Below are 19,546 nucleotides of genomic sequence, written 5' to 3' on the forward strand. Positions count from 1 at the left end.
GAGTCAATTGCTCAGTGAGTCTAGCGAGGGAGACAGACGCTGATGCCCTGAGACGCTGAGGCCGACTCGTCCTCCCAGTCTAACGGCAGATGTCCAGGGTTCAGGGGGATGAATAATGGGTTGCTCCTTGTGCCCCTCTCCCCTCCTCCACTGTGCCGCGGTGCAGGAGTAGATGTGTGTTTGTGTGTGTGTGTGTGCGTGTGTGTGTGTGTGCGATTGGAGTGTATGTGGCTGCTGAGGGAAGGAAAACCATTTATATGTCCATGCTGTGGGGACAGTTGGGTTCGTTTAACACAGACGTCTTCCATTCCTCCCCCAAAGAATTCCTGAGAGACTTCCGCCTGCCATTGGTGCTAATGTTCTGCAGGCTTACCCACAGTGTTGGAGAGAATGAGGTGAACTCCTCTGCTAGTGAGATAATAGGCAGAGAGCTATTTGTGGTAAACACAGGATGTATAGTGTATGCTACCGTATGTGTGAGGGAGGGGGAACATGTATCAAACATGCTTATTAAAGCAGATTTCATTGATTGATTACACGGGCCACACGTGTGACATGATACTGGGCTGTGAATGTTGATGATCTTGTTACAGTATGCGTCTAGTGCCTTGCCTGTTTTTAAGAGTATATTTTGTTATAACCTTTTAACACGTAAATACTTCTGTTAGATATTCATAATGGGCATCCCTGTGTGAGTTTTTTTTACCATATGATCTCAGAGACGTTAGCCTACTGTAGTTATTAATTTAGTACAATGTGAACTACAGTATTAAAACTATACTGTATATTTTACTATTTCTATTTTAGTTAGCTTAAAGGGTGTGTGTGCTATTTTGGCCGTTTAACCCTTTTTCTGATATGTCTAACATCAATCTGAAATATAGAGACCATCATTTCACTGATCGCTCAAGTATTTAAGACTCAAATGTCTTTGCAATGGAAGTGGCCGGAGCACTTTAATGTGTAGCTTTTTCTGCCACAGGAAGCTCATGGTTTAAAGCAATACATCGCGATATTTGGACCTTTACAAACATGTCTGGTGCTAATTCTCCAATTAGATTTACTAAAAGTAAGCTGAATCGTCCAAACAGTCTACTCAGAAAGATAATACATTGACATTTATTACCTTTTAAAACTCGCGCCCCCGGGACGCAGCATTCAGTCGATGTGCACATGCACAATGTTGTGCTTAAACAACACAGTAGTAGCCAACTATTCTGGCGTCTATGGATATCATGCTTTTTTTAGCTCAATGATATCATGGCGGAGGTGAGAAAACCGAAGCGAAACATCACGGAGGAAGCCAGAAAAAGAAAAAGACAATCTGATAACGTTACGACAGTACGACAGTGCACTTACTCGCAGGGCCTCATTTGTAGAGGTTTTTGCATGCGTCAATCTAAAGTTTAAACCATCTACAGATCATTTGTGAATGTTTAATTAGTATATTTACAAATCATTTATGGATCATTTACACATGTTTATAAATGATATGTTAATGATTAGTTCATTATTAACATGTTTTATAAATGCCTTATAACTGATCATTATTATAAAGTGTTACCGGAATTCTTTATAAGTTAGAAGGAAGCCGTAAGTTAGAAGGAAGCCGTCAGAATTCAACAGTTGGGAAACAAGTAGGATGTTGTTATCAAACCAATGTTGAAGGAATAAAGACTTATTCTTAAAAATGATATCTCTGCTGTTCCAGATAAAATAATTATGGGGTGAGAAATTATGTTTGAAGATCATGGACCAAGCTAATAGAGCTTGCCTATGAAAGGCAGATAGTTTTGCTGGAATCTTATCAATATTATAGTTACAATTTAGAAGAAAATCAAGATCACCGAAATGAGAGAAGATAGAGTGAGGGATGAAGTTGCACAAAGAAGTTGGGTTTCAGCCAATTAATTTTGAAAGTGTTATTTAGGGGGCTGAAGTCTAGGAAGTTGAGACCACCGTGGTCATAAGAATTCATCACTACAGATTATCTAATATAGTGGATTCTGTTCTTCCAAAGGAAATTAAAAAGCAACCGATCAATTGATTTACAGGTTTTGGCATCTACATGCAGTGACAATGAAGCATAGGTAAGTCTCGAGATGCCTTCAGCCTTTGTTAAGAGAGTTCTTCCTTTAAGAGACAGGTCTCTTTGAAGCCATGAGTTTAGTTTTTTTTCTAGCTTTTTCTATAATGTTGAAGCTTATTTACAGTGATACCTAAATAAACAACATTTTTAACAGGTACATTACAAATGTCAGGTAAATCACAGTCCTTTAGAGCCATTAATTCACATTTGTTCAAATTAAGAGAAAGGCCAGAAACCTTTGAAAATACGCTAATAATATCAAGAGCATGGGAAACCTGAGTAGCATTCCTTATCATCAGCCAGTTGGCTAATTACAATCTCTATCAGCGATTGTAAGGCCTTCTTAACTGCTGTTTTTATTATGATGGTATAAGAGTTGAGTGACTAGAAGGAAGAGATAGCAGGAAATTGGGCGGCCTTGTCTGACACCACAGCTTACATTAAATCTGGGGGAAGTTCCAGCTGATAATTTAATGGAACAATTAATGTGTCAAGTCATGCTCAATGGTATCAAAGGCTTTATAGAAGACAAGGAAAAGAATAAAGCTTTCATCAGTAACTAATAAGCATGTAACGGTAACCGCGGTATTACGGTAACCGCAGTATTTTTTGGTCACGCGGTAACCTTGGGACTGGCTCGGTAAAACCGTAGGCTAAACTCACTGTTCTGGACTGATCAGATGTCTTAGTTATATCAAGCTAACTATTGGCATCGGTGTGCTTATCGGTGTCATATTTATTCAGTTTGAGTAATTTACGATCGAGCTAGCTAACCACCTTAGCTCAGTTGGCTCAGTTGCTGGTTAGCGATGAGAGGCGGAGTCCCAGCCCAGTTGATAACCCTCCATTGCGGGTTGGGGGGATGCAACGGTCGGCTAGGATCCTGCCTCATAGCTAACCAGCAGATTAATCCACACTAGTCACGTAGCTTTCCGTTGCCCTGGAGGTCCACCCGTCTGTGAGCGCAACAGAGGATGCCTGGGATAATTCACTGACAACTTTTGCCCTTTCCTGCTCATAAAGATTTGGCATGATCTTCTCAGCAAAGTGGGTGCGCGACGGGATCTCGTAACGTGGCTCAAGCACATCCAGCATATGTTGAAACCCCTCGTTTTGCACAACGGAATATGGCCTCATGTCTGCAGCTATAAACACCCCAATAATACCTTTTGTAATAGCTTTAGCCCGGTCGGATTCTTTAGCTAAGGGCTGCTTAAATGCCGTGGTGATGAGCGGTTGTTGAGCAGGAGGTTTTTCAAGCTCTTTAGCTCCTCCGCTAGCCATGTCTACCGCTGGCAGCGCCTGACTAGTGTGGATTGAACATGCGCCCTACGTGACCACGTCCCCTACTGTACATCCTTTTTTGTTTTATTATTTTTTATAAACCTATCTGCGGACCATGTGTGTGCCGAACCGTAGAGAGATTTTCTGTAACTAGATGTCAGAACCATCTAGCCTAGATCTCCCCCTCTTGTCCTCCCATCGTTTCTTTCCATTCTCTCCTTCCTCATCTCTTCTTTCTCTTCCTCTTCTGTCGTTTTTTAGACCTGTCACTTCTTACATCCAGTCTCCTGCCGTAGAAGCGCAGCATCAGAGATCAAACCTGGGCTCTCTGCTCGGCCTCTTTCCCTCTTATTCTCACTGCTAAACACACCATCTATACCCACAGACCTCCTCTATCACTGCTCACACCATCTATACCCACAGACCTCCTCTATCACTACTCAACACACCATCTATACCCACAGACCTCCTCTATCACTGCTCAACACACCATCTATACCCACAGACCTCCTCTATCACTGCTCAACACACCATCTATACCCACAGACCTCCTCTATCACTGCTCAACACACCATCTATACCCACAGACCTCCTCTATCACTGCAACACACCATCTATACCCACAGACCTCCTCTATCACTGCTCAACACACCATCTATACCCACAGACCTCCTCTATCACTGCTCAACACACCATCTATACCCACAGACCTCCTCTATCACTGCTCAACACACCATCTATACCCACAGACCTCCTCTATCACTGCTCAACACACCATCTATACCCACAGACCTCCTCTATCACTGCTCAACACACCATCTATACCCACAGACCTCCTCTATCACTGCTCAACACACCGTCTATACCCACAGACCTCCTCTATCACTGCTCAACACCATCTATACCCACAGACCTCCTCTATCACTGCTCAACACACCATCTATACCCACAGACCTCCTCTATCACTACTGAATAGTGGTGCAACGGTTCATCATTGATCCGTGATCAACGTTAAAATGATATTTTTGTGTTTTGAAATTGTAAGGAAAGCAGAAGCACTTTAAATTAAAAATAAAAAGCTGTACACATCAGATGTGTGTTTAATAAATGCTATGATGTTTTTTTCTAAAGTACAAATCGTCTTCTTCCTCTTTAAATGTTGTGTTTTAAAACTGTGTTTAATACCGTGATATACCGTACCGTGGATCTTGATACCGTGATATTACCGTACCGTGAGTTTTTGATACCGTTACATGCTTAGTAACTAAGTCTGAGTAGTCAAGCAAGTCAATATCTAAATGCACATTATCAGAAATATGTATTAAATATATATTTATATCTTTTAAAAAACCAGACTGAGCTTCATCAATGATATAGGATAGAGTAGTTTTCAGGTGACAAGCAAGAAGTAAAGCAAGTAATTTATAATTGTTAATCAGCAGACAGATTGGACGGCAATTATTAAGTAATAAAATCGAATAATATATTTTCTAGGTTTAGGTATGAGGGTTATCAGCTAGTTTCAATGCTGTGTCCTCTCCCCCCCAGGCTCGGGGCCGAGGGGCTATCCTTTTACCACCCCGAGCCTGGGTGAGGGGTCACCCGGGCTATATATCCGGGCACACCTCCAGGAGCCATGTCACCGTTTCGTCTTCCATGACCGTCAGGCCATGCATTCCATTGGCTGTCCAATATATCGGACAGTCCTGGACGACATGGTCTGCTGTTTGTTCCTCTGCACCACACTCGCACGCCGCACAGGATACCAAGCCCCATCTGTGCATCGATGAGCAGAAGCGTCCGACGCCGGTCCGGAGGCGATTAAGCCTCACCCACGCTTGTCTGGGTAAGTCCATCCCAGGAGAGGAAGGACCAGTGGCTGGGATGAAATCACGGAGTCTGGAGGTGTTTGCCTCCCACTCCGCACGCCAGGTGTAGTCTGCCCATCCTGCCTCGCTGATGTTAAGATCTCTGCATTGCTGCAGGAGATCCTGTGTGGCACAAAAGAGTGTCTCGACTTGAGACGCCGGGGAGGCTCTTCTGTTGCTGTGAGCCTGTCGTAGAGCAGGTGGTTAGGCTCCACGGGCCGGCAAGAGAGACGTGCTGTGGTTCCTGTGCAGCCGAGGCTAGCGGGCTGGATGCCTGCAAGGATGGAAAGGTTGTCCACAGGGGTGGGACGCAGGCATCCTGTCATGATGCGCAAGGCTTCGTTGATAGACGGGTCGATGAGGCGGGTGTGAGCGCTGCGACACCAAACCAGTGCGCAGTATTCACTGGTCAATTACACCAGGGCTAGGGCTGCCGTATGCAGTGTTTTTGTCATAGGTGTAGATGTTATAAAGGAGGGGGGCCAAGACAGTTCCCTGGGGGACGCCGTTCTTAAGGCGTTGCAACCTGCTTCACTGTCCGCTACCGGTGGTGAGGGTGAGGCTGCGGTTTCGGACAAGCTCCATGATCATGCTGACCATGTGCCTGTCCGGCAGCAGGCAGAGCAGCTTGCAGGTGAGGCCGTGGTGCCATACGGTGTTGTAGGCAGCCGTCAGGTCTATAAAGAACGCTTTCTTTTTAGCCGAAAAGCTGTCCTCGATGTCTTGAGTCATCTAAGTGACTTGATCTACGGTCGATCTCCCACGTCGGGAAACCCGGCCTGCTCCTGTGGGAGCAGTGGATCGATGATTGGTTCGACGCAGGCTTAGATGAGACGCGATTTTGATAGCTGAGCTGTGGAGTTGAATCTACACGGTTCTCATGACGCGTTGCCAAACCCTTGCATAACAAGGGTCCCCTCTCCATTGTGTTTTACATGTGTGGCCTCTTCGCTGTAGTAGGCTATGCACTTACAGAATTGAGAGTTCTCTGTGAGGTCCCTCCGGCCTGGGCCTCCATTTCCAATTTATTTTGAGGACGCGGAAAATGGTATGTAAAACTGCCGGTTTTTTAGATGGAAAGTCTATGTCCTCAGTTGTGCACGCTGGTTTGGTGTTCATGGATACATCTGTGTTTTCAAGGGCATTCGGTAGCTTTCACCTTCTGTCAGCATCTGTTCACTTCTTGCCTCGGCAGCAGGTTCGAGTTGATGGCCAGCCTCGGCTTCTCTCGCGCGCCCATTATCCATCTCTAGGAGTCAAGCGCCTGTGTATTCAGGCTCAAATCTGTAGCCAGTGCCATCACATTCAAAATCAACGGCTATTGTCCACAAATAGCCGTTGCTTCAGCTCAACAAGTGTAGAATGCGCTCACCTAAATAGCCGGGACTACTTACCCTTCCTCTGAACCCCTCCGCAGGAGTGGTGAAACGAGGCCAGAGCAATGCTCATATCCAAGCCTTGCCAAGCACATAAACACAACAGATTGTGATACTGTACATTTCACAGGACAGAATATTTCGACCGGTAAGATTACACACTGAGCTTCCTGATAGTTTTTCTTGAGTTTTTCAACACATATCAACTTGCTCCGGCCACTTCCTTTGTAAAGAAATGAGTCAGACGAAAATCTCGATCTAGCTCAATACTTGAGCAATCAGTGAAATTATGACCTCTATGTTTCAGATTGATGTTAGATATATCAGAAATAGGGCTCAATGTCCAAAATAGCACACTACCTCTTTAATTACATGAAGGCTGGGCCTACCATATGGCTATGTTATTTTATTATATATATACTAATTATATTCTCATAGCCAGAAGAAACAAAAGCTTTCAATTCAGCCAAGGAATTAGCGACAATCAAAAAGTATAGCTAATGTCAACCATACTTTTAGATTTCTACATGGTTTGTGAAATAGAAATGCAGAACAGGGCAGAACAAGTAGGCCAAGAAGACTGAGAAAGAGACATACTGTAGCTAAGTTAGCAATTACCTACAGTATCTTCAGTTTTAAGGCAGACGTATGCTTACCAATCGAAACATCTTGTGCAAGTACAGAAAATCTTGAGGCAAATCCGATTCTGTCAAATCCTGTCAAGTTTTTGTTTCAAAAAATGCATTTGATCACAAAGGACTACTGCCGTCTTTTATGCGAGTCTTGTATAATGAAGTTAAGAAAATGCAATTACGGCTTATCCCTATCCCACCCCATCTCTCTAACACGCACTCTCACAGTCTTTAATATCGGAAAGAATATTCTCCAATGTCACAGTGAAACACTGTGTTAAAATCTACATTTCATTAATAATCCGATCAAAGTGGAAATGTCTGGCTTCGTTGGGGATCACACGCACTGTTTGAGCTGGGCAGCCAAGTTCTCATTTCAGTGCTTGTGCCAGCGTGTGATATAGCTCCATAGTGCCCAAGATGTCTGGACAGAAAGAACAAAGGGTTCAGCTGGGATTCATTTTGTAATCAGATCATTTTATTGGCCACTCTCAAGGGGGTCTTCATTATCTAGCTTTTCCTTTCACCCCCCCCCCCCCATCTCTATGATGTTGTATCACAGGGCCAGTTCACCCCTTTGCCTCCAGTGTGGTGTACAGGTGGAGAAAGAGCTTGCCTTGAGTACAGCAATGCAAATTCTGGCTTTCACACGAGTCATGCTCTTTCTTTTCTTTACCTCTAGATAAGTCGTGATGCTGTGTCCTGAAACATGTTTTAAACCTCAGAGCTTTATTGAGTTGAGAGCGGAGATTTGCTGTCACCAGTGATTTCATTGTGTATTCTTACCTCATGCAATCACACAAACCCCTGTTCATCTGTTTTCTTTGATTTTGCTAAATGGAGCTCTTGATGTCAATGTGAATGTAATTTTATTTCTATTGCACAATTCATACAAATCAGTGTAGCACATAGTGCTTTACATAAGAAGAGATAAAACACATATAAAACAGTATAAAACAGGATAAAAACATAAATCATGTAAACACAATGAGAACAGATTTTAAAAAAACAATGAAATAATATAATAATATATGTAAAAATAATAATATAATTAAAAAATGTTTCACCATTCTTCACCCCTAACCAAATCAATGGTAGTTATGGTCTTAAGATATGATTTGTAGTACCATGACATGACTGGATCAAGGGGATAAGATGGACCTTCCCATCCAAACTCACCTAATTACATACGGGTCAAATAATCGTAGGCTACTGTAGATTCATGGGTTTTGCCATTTTTATCAGACTGGAAAAAACTACCATGATTTTGCTTGCAACAACTAATTAAACTCTTCTGACAGTACTATGATATAACCTCTCTGTATTGGCAGAAGACCAATACACACAAAAGTCAACTTCTTAATGAGATTCAGGGCAGGAACCTATTGCATAGTGCATCCCAAGCTATATTATTTGCTGGAGGCAATATCCCATTTCAAAATGCTTGGGTTTTCAAAGGGATAGGGTTATGATATGTTTACAATTCATTTATTCAGTCAAAATGATATTGTGTATATAATAGTGAAATTGTCAAGCAAGCTGCAGTAGTTGCTGTAATTAGCATAGACATGATATCAAATATAATTTCAGATGCAGTTTTGGGCAAAGTTACAATTAGGTTTGATTATTGAATGTGTTTGCTTGTAACATGCATTCTGGTGTTATTTGATCCAAGGAGAATGTTGTCATTATCAATTATGACGCATACACAGAATGCTAATTCATACACTTTCAGAAAACTGGGAATGAGTCACTGACCCATCTCAATATCCCGTCTAAACCCTCAAGCCCTGAACCAGCAAGACTGATGATGTCACCTGGTAAAGTGATTGAGTGCAAGTGGCTGCAAGGGCTCGAAATGGTATAAAAAGGAATGGGACAGCACTTGCGACATCACGTTACGCTGACGCAAAAACATATTTCTTACTACAGTTGCAAATTTCAAGGAATTTCATTAATCGATAACTGTTAACCTTAACAAACGATAGTCGATTAATTGATAAGAACGTCCAACGCTGGACTGTGCTTTTCTCACTTAATTTTTTTGTCTTCTTCCGCTATGTCGTTGAAATTTCCCGGCATCCCAATTAGCCTTCACTACACATGGTGGGGCGCCCTTATGTGCAGTCAGACCTTAAATCATGATTACATTTCACGCAACTCCCGTTGATAATATTCGTTCCCCCCAAAAAAGTTATGTTCCATTAACAAGCAATTAATCAAGTAACCAAATCACATTGGGACTGGGCCACTATAGGATATATAAGAAAAGGATTCATGACAACTCTTGAGTTTCTGAGTAAAAGTAATACTGTATTGGAGGTGAAGATGGTGTACAGTAGTACAAAAGAGAATTAGCACCTCCAGCATTGTCTCCACTATGGAGACAACTATAGTTCTGAATGGTAAATGGTCTGCACTTATATAGCGCTTTTCCACCTTAGCGGCACTCAAAGCACTTTACAATGGCCTCTCATTCACACACACTTTCACACACCAATGGCAGTAGCTGCCATGCAAGGTGCTAACCTGCACATTTGGAGCAATTTTGGGGTTAGGTGTCTTGCTCAAGGACACTTCGACATGTGGACAGTCGGAGCTGGGATTCGAACCGCTGACCCTTCGATCACTGAACGACCCGCTCTACCAACTGAGCTACAGCCGCCCCTGAAGCCAACTTCAATATGCTGGGAAAGCACAAACACAGTTCCACAGTTTGTAGTTAATTGTAGTCTTCGATACTTTTGTTACAAAGTGCCCCTCTTTGATTGAATCAAGAAGAATGTGTGCAAAGACGTGCATTCCCCTCAGTGGAAAATCTTTTTTAATAATTTCACCAAATGGCATCAGGAAGAGAGAGACCGGAGCCCGAGCAGAGAAACTGCTAGCAGTTATACAGTAGTTGTGCTATTGCTAAGCAACCATATCGGGGGCGATTTACACTTCCACTTCCCCAGCGCGTCGGCCCTATAAGGACATCCTGACCCTCGGTTATGTAGCCCTCTAGTCCCCCAACGTAGCCACTGATAACTCTCTTTTCCTTTCCCAAAACATCTCATTAATAATAACTCTTCCTGGCATCTAACGGCTACTGGAAGGTGGAGATGGAGTTGGCCGGTGCTGCATGTTCTGGGCCAAGGACAGTGGATCAGCATATCTGACAATCTAATCCAATAGAAGCTGCTTTCCCCTGCACTCGAAGACCTCTTGTCACTCCATAAATTTCCCTCTTCCCTCCAGCGTTGACAAGTGGCCTGTCTACAGGCAGGAGGTGTGTGTGTGTGTGGGGGGGGGGTAACTAGGAACTGGACACGGTTGTCTCCAGATGAGGCTTGGCCACAAGTTAAGGAAGTGTGTCCCCCCCCCCCCCAGGCTCGGGACCGAGGGGCTATCCTTTTACCATCCCGAGCCTGGGTGAGGGATCACCCGGGCTATACTGTATGAGACACTGAGGAGGAATAAGATTAATTGTAACATTCAGTGCTGGCTTTAATCCAAAGTGGTTTGGACTTGATGTAATGTAACTGGGTTATCGTAATCAAAGGGATTTACAGTATTCTATGTTTCCCCTTTTGCATTAAAGTGTCAAAATATGTACATTACACAACTACAGCTTAGGATACATTTTAAATGAAGCAAAACAACCAGTTTCCAAATGACTGCTTAATATTAAGGATACAGCATTATGTTCTAGAAGCTAGCAGCTACAGTTGGGTTGTGGATGCACAGGTTTGAGAACTCCCAATTTCCCTCGACATTTTAAATGTCAGATTTACCTTCTTCCCTTTATGCCTAGCCTCCTGTGTGTAAGGTTCTCTACTGTGAGAGGATACTGCAGATATTGGGTTAGCACCTCCCTTTGGATAAGATGAGTAATGTGACATTGCAACAGATAATGATATTCCTTCTACAATCAGTTACAGGAGATTGACACTTAAAGGGGAAGCTTCCAATCCAAGGCTCCTCTGATCTGACCAGATCCAGCTTTGCCTTATTTGAAACCTACTCCTGGATTTGTCCATTATCCCTCACCCGGCGAAAGCCGAAGGGGGGGGGGGGGGACGTTAGGTTGGCCAGTGTCACGTCGTGAGTGAGTGAGTGAGTGAGTGAGTGAGTGAGTGAGTGAGTGAGTGAGTGAGTGAGTGAGTGAGTGAGTGAGTGAGTGAGTCTGTCAGTCCCCCCGTAGTACCAGAACCCACCACGAAAGGGGCGCCTTTCCAATGCATTTTTCCATTTACAAGTACATTTAGATTTTTACATCAAAAACTATGCTTGGTGTCTCAATATAGTCTCAGACAAGTTTACTCGGGAAACCATGTACTTTCTACATCCGCAGAGAGTAGAGCTAGATATGTCTGTGTTTCAACATTCATTATAGGACTTTAGACCATACAGGTGTGTGGACTTGTTGGTCCACTACAGTAGATGGAGACGTTATTGTACTCTTATTCACTCTGTAATGCTGGAAAGTGCACACACATCCACAAATTCCACAGGTGCAGGATACGAATACTGGCAAAATTGAATAAAGATGAATATCTGCACACTGCTTGTTTGCTCCCACAGTGATTTATTAAACAAACACAACGTTTCGACCTGTGCGGTCTTCCCCACGTATCCCAAGCCACAGGGACACTTGATCAAATATACTACGTTGGGCGTGCTGCTTGTGATTACCCCCCGGACCTTAAGTTCTTTTCCACTATGGGGGTGTGTGTAGGTTTTTGTTTTGGTGGTGTAACCATATTGGGCACAGTTGCCACATTTGTAGTTCCCTTCTGGTATGTGGTCAAGAAAAGTCTCTCTTTTCTCGGGGGGGTGAGACCTCACCAATTTATCTCTCAAACCAGGAGGACGTCTATAGACCAGAGAGGGGGGCTCTTTGAAGATCTGCTTGAGTTTGGGGTCAGACTCAACTATGTACCAGTGCTTCCTGATAGATGTCTTAAGTTCAAAACCAATAGGTGAGTATTGTGCGAAGGATAGGGGGGTAGTGTTCTTTTTAGCTTTAGCTTTGGTCTGAAGACAGTCCTCATGGTTTTGAAGCGGTCAGAAGTCGCCTCAACCCATTCTTTTTTGTAACCCCTCTCTAGGAACCTGTTGGTGAGGTCACTAGCCTGAGCTTGATACAGGGCATCAGAACTGCTGGCACGATTAAATTGACTGATGGGAAGACTCTTTATAAGATGGGTGGGGTGAAAGCTATCCCCACGCAGTAGCGTGTTCCGATCTGTGGGTTTTCGGAACAGGTCTGTGTGGAAAGTGTTGTCTGCGGCCTTAGTAATGAGAACATCTAGAAAACGAATGCTAGTTTGATTACTTTCAAGCGTTCAGAGTTGAGGAACTGATTCAACTCTCCCAGGGTCTCTGTACTGCCTGCCCAGCCAATAACAATGTCATCAATATAGCGTTGATATGACAACATGTTAGAGTGGTATGGATTTACCTCAGGATTGAGGACAAAGTTATTCTCAAACAAACCCATGTATAAATTGGCATAATTTGGAGCCATAGTGCTCCCCATGGCTGTATATTTGCAAAAAGTATTTGTTCTTGTACAAAAAATAGTTTGTTAGTACCAGTTCTGTAAGGTCCATAATGCATGCAATACTCGGTCTCACATCTAGGGGTCTCTTGTTCACAAAGTGGTTGACCGCCTCCAGCCCACCGCTGTGCGGTACGTTTGTGTACAAGCTGGATACATCAAGGGTGACTAGTAGGGTTTCTGTGTGAGGTAATTCAATAACCTTCAGCTTGTTGATGAAATCTATAAAGTCCCTGGTGTATGAGGGCAGAGTGGATACCCATGGTTTCAAACAGTGATCTACAAATGTGGAAATGTTAGTAGTCAATGAATTAATACAACTTACAATTGGTCTGCCTAAGAGTGGAGTAGATTGCCCTTTATGCACTTTGGGCAGGGTATATAGAACAGGAGTGACAGGGAAATAATTTTTCATGAATGCATGTTCATTTTTATTCAATTCACCCCTTTCTAACCAACCATTCAATCTTTCATGGACTATTCCTTTGAACTCACTATTCGGGTCAGATGAAAGTCTCTTGTAGAATGGGTCATCGTTAAGTTGTCTCCTGATTTCACAATCATAGTCTGTAGTATTCTGTATGACAATGGCCCCACCCTTGTCTGCAGGTTGAATAATCACCGTTTTGTCTTTCCACAGGTCTCGAAGAGCTTCCCTTTCTGCTTTCGACATGTTGTTATAAACCTTATAACACCAGGTGAAGACTGTCTTCAGACCAAAGCTAAAGCTAAAAAGAACACTACCCCCCTATGCTTCACACAATACTCACCTATTGGTTTTGAACTTAAGAAATCTATCAGGAAGCACTGGTACATAGTTGAGTCTGACCCCAAACTCAGATCTTCAAAGAGCCCCCCTCTCTGGTCTATAGACGTCCTCCTGTTTTGAGAGATAAATTGGTGAGGTCTCACACCACAGAGAAAAGAGAGACTTTTCTTGACCACATACCAGAAGGGAACTACAAATGTGGCAACTGTGCCCAATGTGGTTACACCACCAAAACAAAACCCTACACACACCCCAATAGTGGAAAAGAACTTTAGGTCCGGGGGGTAATCACATGCAGCACGCCCAACGTAGTATATTTGATCAAGTGCCCCTGTGGCTTGGGATACGTGGGGAAAACCACCAGACCCCTCCGGACTCGCATGACTGAACTCCGCAGCAATATTAGATGCGGCGATGAGCGAAGTCCGATAGCGGTCCATTTCAAAAAAGCAGGCCACAGTATCAGCACCTTCAGATACATGGGTATAGAGAAGGTGGAAAGGCCCCCTAGAGGTGGTGACCATGATCGCCTGCTCCTGCAACGAGAGACTTTTATATATATATATATGCTCAACACTATGTCCCCTTCTGGCCTAAATTAAGAATTTGATATTAGACCATTTCTGTAGCCTAATGTCAACTCTGGATTATGTTGTACTAACCCCTATGTCTATGATTCCTTATGATAGGTCCTATTGACTGGCCTACATTGATTATGCCTCATAACGTTTTTTATACATGCACTCTTAACATGTGAACACTTTCTACAAAAAATATTGTTACACTGTTTATAATGTATGCCTATATGTTGAACAGACTACTGATATTGTTTATAATAGAGAGGAGCTCATTATTGTATCCTGAGTCAGTGTACAATTATTCAATTATGTAATTGACAATGGTCCGAGTGTGGACCTGCCCATGTATATATAACCCCACCCCTTCACGTGTTCTGGTGATACCTGACGTAGACCGCACAGGTCCAAACGTTGTGTTCGTTTAATAAATCACTAGATATGTCTGTATTTCAAACATTCATTATAGGACTTTTGACCATACAGGTACATGGACTTGTTTAACAACTAGTGAATGTTGCATCCAAGGGTAATGCCTCTCGATTCCAGATTGCCGGCATGCTATATCAAATCACACATTATGCTGTCTTTCTTTGGTTCATTATAAACAAACAAAGCCAGAAAATTGAGGGGTCTTCTATGAGGCAATATAGTGTAATATCTTTATAAAAACGCCTGATGAGAAGCAGGGCGCTTGATAGCACAAGGCAACATGCATAATGGGTGGGGGACATGTTTACATGTGTACATTACGTGTTATTCATAGTTCTCTTCTCATTAAGTGGGACAAGGTTAAGCAATTAACTTATCAAGCAAGAAATTAATATCAATCTTCTACCAATTCACTGGGGCTTTTATGAAGTTTGTGTGTCAGCTTGGAAAACTGCTGTTACAAGATCTTAATTAGTTTTTATGTATCAAGTGTATACAGTAGGTAGAAATACATTCTTAGATTGCTGATCCATTGGCAAAATCAACAAGTTAAAAGGAATGTATGCCGTTAACATTTTATGGAAGTGTTAGTTTGCATAGTAATTTTGACTTTCATGTTATTCTCAAATACAGACATGATGCGGAAAGAGAAGATTCAGAGATATCAGAGTTGAATGTGTAGAATAATATTATATCTAAATATAATATAAAATTACAGTTTCTCAGCAACACAGCTCGTCAGTACAGTAACTTCATGTGCAGATGTGTTTTCACAGGGTACTAACTCCCGTGTCTGACAGTTCCACTTCTCTTAACACTTCTCCCTGAGGACTAAATCCCTTCGCCTTTAGTCTGATTTATTACTGCCCTAACTCCGTCCCAATGTGTCACCAAGTGGAGCGTTTTAAGTTCCTCTCTCTGCATTTTAAAAGGGGGCTGTGATACGGCGTGGCAGAAGTCTTTATGAAGCCTGCCGAGGTGACATGCTCTTCTTGAAGCGGAGAGAGAAAGAGAGATCTCCCCAGCCTGACTGTAAGCACTTGCCTTCCCATACTTATAAATCCTTAATGTATGCTAAGCTTGTGTCCTTATGAAGGGGGTATTAATGGGTGTGGCTGGTGTAACTGCCTTAAACAAGGGATTAGCCTTCCGCTGATGAGGCTGTGCTGTGTGATGGGATTATTTACATAGCTCCAGTGATGGGGGCCAGGTGTCATTAGGAACACAAATCCCCTAATAAATTTCAGAAGTAGGGGAGGATTGCAGAGGACACCGCCAGGAACACTGTTTGTGTCATCGGTGGACTCCCAGGATTTGCGACACTAATCTTGGTGTTAGCAAGTTGAGGGGGGAATAAAGTTTTGGGCCTCTTTGTTGCCAGACTGTCTCTTGATCAACCATGCAGGAAGGGAAAGAAGCCAACGATGACTGCTTCATCAAAGGACATAATGGGCAGGGCCTTGAAACCAGGTGAGTGATTGTGGCACCTGGGTTACCGACCCCTCGCGGGGGCAATTCAGTAATCCCATCAAAAGACCCTGCAAGTCTTCCCTGTTCTCATAGTTCCTGAAGGCACATCGTGTTTCTCTAATCCTAACAGGGCTATGATGAAGGAAGGAAGGAAGGAAGGAAGGAAGGAAGGAAGGAAGGAAGGAAGGAAGGAAGGAAGGAAGGAAGGAAGGAAGGAAGGAAGGAAGGAAGGAAGGAAGGAAGGAAGGAAGGAAGGAAGGAAGGAAGGCCTCGCATACAGTAGAGTCGTCATTTGTCCAAGATTTAAGTGCTGACTCCATTACTAATTATTTCCTGTCCCTCTGCTAATTACAATGTGACAACCTTTTGAGATAAGCACTTTTTTTTGATAATTTACATTATCACCTCATAACAACGTAATCCATCTCTTCTCCCAATCCCCGGCGGACCGAGGGGTTCTCTCACAGAGGTGGTAATTCAGATCAGTTGACTGTGTTGCATAATTAGAGCTGATGCTGTCTATTTCACTCCTCTGGTTGTGTGGTGAATTCCTAATGAACACTTCGTGATTTCCCAACAGATGATCCTCTTTGTTCCCCATAATGAAGAGAATATTATTATGTGACATAAATATCCCTTTAAAACTGTTTGACAAGTTCCAAATCCTCTTAACTACGTCAGGATATTAGTCGTTTATTTGATGAAAACAATTTGTCATCGCTTTGATTAGCTAGTGATTGTCATAGTAAGATCATTTTAAGTTCATGTGACATATTTCCTACCTTGAGAACATTCAGAATTTGGTTTATTTGATTAAGTACATTTTCACATGAGGAATTTGACTCAGTGGATGGTGCACAGGGGACTTGCAGAAGCATTACAGGACGTTAAACATAACAATTACTGTAGTAAGGCTATGAGGCTCTTCATGTTTATACATAAATGATAGGCTATATGTGAGGCTATACTGTAATCCATTATTTACAAGGTGAATGTGTTATAAATACTGTAGTTATGGATAATGTACAGATATCTGTTAGTCCAGTATTGCACCTGGAGTACAGGTTTAGTCATGTTTAGCCATACAACCCGTCAAAATAAAACCGGTAATTTTCAGAAGAGGTAAACAGCTTGCAAGGTGTGGAGAGTCTGGAGAAATGCCCTGGAATGTTCTCCACGGGTCACTGACGTCACTTACATTGTGACACAGCAGGGTATGCAAAAAGAATTAACTGATGGAGCTATTACTGGATGTGTGTATCTCCCTGTCTAAGTCTACCCCTAAGGGGCACCAAAGGGCTTGCAGATGGAAAGTGACGGGCCTGCGACATCCACGTTGGCCTGCTGACAGCTTTTAAACCAAAGCACAGGTTTTATGTGGACACTAAGTGCTCTTAGTTTGCTCAGAGGGAATTATGGCATATTAAGATGGGGGGGGGTAGGGTGTTAATGAATGGCTATGTTGTGATTGGAGGGAGTAGGCCGAGGGAGGAGAGGATTCACTGAGGACAGCCCTGGCTACCTCATTATTCGCTGCAGTGAAGCGACGCCCCGACTGTGCAGGTCCTCTCCCCGTCCCCCTGCTCCAGGTCATGCTGAATTTTCAACACTTTTCCTCCCAGACAATGTGACTCATAACTCAGCAAGACACAGAGAGAAAATAAGCACACACTTTACACGAGGGGGGGTGAAATAGAGGGTGGTTTTTCCAAAGAACAGGGTTCTTGACAGGCAATTTGGCAGTTTTTATACAGATCCAGACCTCTAGCCTACGTGGGGCTGTTTTACTGTTTTTAACACTGTGCTACTATATACACTGTGTTGGTTTCAAGGTTACTGGACTTTGGGGGAGCTGTTGGTTGCGGGCACTATTACTCATCTCAATCAAACTAGCTTTGGTATTTAGAGATTTGCTCTCTCTGGTTAACTATAATATGTATAAGACCATTCCAACCATCTGAGTCGGGCCATATCACAGATCTCACTAGATTTTGATTTGTCTACGCAGCACAAATGTCCTTTTTCATTTTCCTCAGTCCCACTCAATAGTGTATATTACCCACTAAGGACTGTATCAATCAAAGGCCCACTGAGCACTAATGCAAATAGGTAGTTCCATCAAGCCCCATTGCGTTAAGTGGGACAAGTTGCTAATGAAAGCTGACAGAGGATTTCAATGTGGCATAGAGAAATATGGGGTGGTAGTGGCAAATGTGGACATGTATTGCTAGATTCTCAATTAAAGAGTTATATTTTTCTTATTAACTCTAAATGGAATTTGACACTGGAAACATTCTGTGAAGGTAGAGAAAGCAGCTGAAATTAGATTAAATTGCCTGAGAACTTAATTTGATCAACCTGCAAAGCGTTTCTTAGTGAGCCGTTTAATGGCCTTGATAACCATAAAATAAAATTATATATTGAATATCTATGTATTCTTTAAAAAGTATGTGTACAATTTGCAAACCATTTGCATAATTCGATGAACACAATTCAAATGCTTAAATTTGTCATAAATACAGTACCGCTGCAGGGCAGGCCATTTATTAAACTTGCACTTTGTGACATCAAAAGTGTTGTGAAGTGAAGTGGGGAGACAGAATCACTACACATACAGATCACGACAAAAACTCAATAGCCTACTGTACATCGCGCCTTTTAATAAAAGCTGAACAAGACCTCAAAATTACGTCTTTTTTGTTGCAGTCTTCTTCTTTCTTTTGGGTGAGACAGAGATATTTACCTCAGGTATGTAATGAAAAACAACCAGGCTAATAAAGCCAGCTGTAGTGTTATTGTCTGTAATCATGTTTCCTTGTAGCCTGCATTGATGAGCTCGCAGCATAGCCACAACCGTAAGCTGACATCTGCTGCAATATACTTTGTTGATGCTGAGATACGGTATCCATCTGTGGATGGTATTCAAGGCACTTCGGAATCCACTTATTGTATCCAGCACTGAAGAAGATCCTAACTCTGTCAACCACTCAGAAAAAACACAAAAATTTAAGCAATGTTAAAACATAACTTAACATGCTACCCTAAAGTCTACCTTACCAGTCACTTTTGTAAAAGCAACCATCGTTTACTGTACATTTGGTAGACTAAGGCACTTTGAAGTGTTAAAATTGTACACGTACAACAAATGCTCAACATTTTAGTGAGTATTCTCGATCGAAAAAACGATCCCACTCTCCCTATGTGTATTGCTAGGCTACCTGTAGCCCTTCTCAGGAACTGTGAGTGCGCTGATGACGTAGCATCTGCTACCACAGTCCTTTCTACCAAAATAGGACATTTAGACTTTTAAACAGTCACCAAGTGGCCAGGCACTTGGTGCTCATATTTTAAAGTGTCAAATAAAGATTTCTAAGCCACTCACCAAAGCAGAAACGCCTATTCTAACAAACAATGGGTTTTGAAAGCTCGGCGCTACCGTTAAGTGATCTTTTTAGCCGTTTTTTGTGGCATTGTCATTATTTTTCGTGGTAGTCTTCTTCAACTGC

The sequence above is a fragment of the Borostomias antarcticus genome (assembly GCF_949987555.1).
Source record: "Borostomias antarcticus genome assembly, chromosome: 28".
Taxonomy (NCBI): Eukaryota; Metazoa; Chordata; class Actinopteri; order Stomiiformes; family Stomiidae; genus Borostomias; species Borostomias antarcticus.